Raw genomic sequence first — 2,301 nt, 5'->3', positions numbered from 1 at the left:
ACATCCGGTGAGGGGTTCGATCGCTCAATTCTATGTTTCCATCCCTTATCTTGTATCTTCTTGCAAGTTATTGAACTTAATTTTTGAAAAATTTCAAATTAAATCTTTGGACATTGATCATATTGCTATATTTGCTTTGTCTTAGCTCTAAGTTTTTACTTAGGATTGATTAAGGTTCTTTTGTTGGTTTTTACCAAACTCCATAGGAATAATAGTATAGATATAGGTAGATAACATTTAGTATAGTTGCATGCATATAAGTAGTTGCATTGAATAAAATGTTTACCCTTTCATTCATCTCCTTTGGTTGTGTTTAGGATGAGGACATGCTATTGTTTAAGTGTGGAGAATTGATAGATCCATATTTTACGATATATTTTGGTTTGATTTGAGTAGATTTCATCACATAAACCCACATTTATTCACCTAAATAGCATGTTTTTGAGATTTCTTCATAAATTGTGCTTGAAAGTGAAAACATGCTCTTTTATACTTAGTTTAGTCAATTTTATTCACTTTAATCCCATTTGGTGCCTTGATGTATTTGTTAAGTGATTTCAGGTTTCCAAGGCAAGTATGGGTTAAAGAAGTGAGGAAAAGAGTATGCAAAAGGGAAGAATTCAAGAAATGAAGGATTTGGATATCTGCCAGCCCTGACCTCTCTATACTAAATTGGTCATAACTTGGTCATAACCTGACCCCTGCACGTGACCTCATTAATTACAACTCGCTGGCAGCAATTTCTGGTCCCCCAAAACCCAATTCAACTCATTTTTTGAAGCTATTTAATGCCAAAGTAAAGAGGAATGAAGGGGGCAATTAGGTTTAGCTTTTCTATATTTTCCTCTTAGTTCTAGAGAGAGAAGCTCCCCCTCTCTCTAAAATTAGGATTTTATTTGTTAATTTCGTTTTAAATTTAGCTTTTAATTCTTGTTCTAGTGTAGTTTCATTTATGTTTCCATGTTCTTCTATCTTATTCTTCTTCATTTCTCTTGTTATTTCCTTTATTTTGTCACTTTTGTGTTTATGGATACTTTTGTTGAATTTAATTTCAATTAATGCAATTTATGTTTTCATGTCATTTATTGCTTTCTTTAATAGTTATTGCCATTTTCTTGCTTTTGGTAGTTAGGATTTATTTTTAATGTAATTTAATGTTATTTTATTTTCATGTACGCCAAGTGTTTTATAAAATGCTTCGCTTAGTTTTCACTTAGTTTTTCTCCACTCTGGGCTTGAAATTGTTGAGTTTGGTGATCCTTGAGCTATTGATGTCCATTCTTGTTTGATACATTAGATTAGTTAATTGATTTGGTCTCCCTTGACACTATATGACCCCTTAATGTTGACATAGGACCTAGGGATTCAAATCAACTATGCCTACTTGACTTATCTTCGATGTAAGGTTAACTAAGTAGGATTAACTCTTCATAATCATCATATGTTTGTGGTCAATCTCTAGGATAGGTAGCCTTAGCTCTCAATTACTTGCTAAGAGGTTTTCTTGCATTTGAAGTTTACTTGCTTTGACTTTACTTGCTTTGACTTTTATTGCTTTGATGTTTACTTGCTTGCATGTTTAGTTTTCACACTCTTGGTTGAGAAATTGGGTGTTTGGCTGGAATTGAGTTGTCAATGTCCATTCTGCATTGTGTGAGAATAGTTAATTGGTTTGGTTTCCATTGATGCTAGTCTTTCACTAAGTAATTAGTGAGTTGACTAGGACTTATGGATTGAGATCAATTACGCTCTTTTGACTAATTCTCAAGGAGGATTGACTAGTTTGTATTGATTTTACACAATTGCCATGTTTGTGGTCTGTAACTAGGATACGAATCCTAAATTTTCCCAATTCTCACCAAGAGCTCCTTTGTATTGAATTTAATTTCTTGCTATTTACATTGCTTTGCTTCTCTTGCATTCCCAATTTCCCATGCTCTCTCATAGCCAATAATTGTACATTTCATTGCAACTCCTAGGGAGAACGACCCGAGGTTTAAATACTCTCAGTTTATATTGTGTTTTGAATTTGACATTTGATTTAAGCATTACATGTTGGCTTGGAACTATACTTACAACACCAATTATATTCTGAGATAAAATTCTTAGTCAACGGTTATGTTCAACATCATTGTGTGTGCACGAGGCTGGAATCGCACGACTGGCACAACCATGGTCACGTGTACGCGTGGATGACTAGTGCACGAAATTGCAATCACACTTTTTGCAATCCACACAACTAACCAGCAAGTGCACTGGGTCATCCAAGTAATACCTTACGTGAGTAAGGGTCGAATCCCA

The sequence above is a fragment of the Arachis duranensis genome, chromosome 1, assembly GCF_000817695.3.
Source record: "Arachis duranensis cultivar V14167 chromosome 1, aradu.V14167.gnm2.J7QH, whole genome shotgun sequence".
Classification (NCBI taxonomy): domain Eukaryota; kingdom Viridiplantae; phylum Streptophyta; class Magnoliopsida; order Fabales; family Fabaceae; genus Arachis; species Arachis duranensis.
This window is presented reverse-complemented; position numbering follows the sequence as displayed.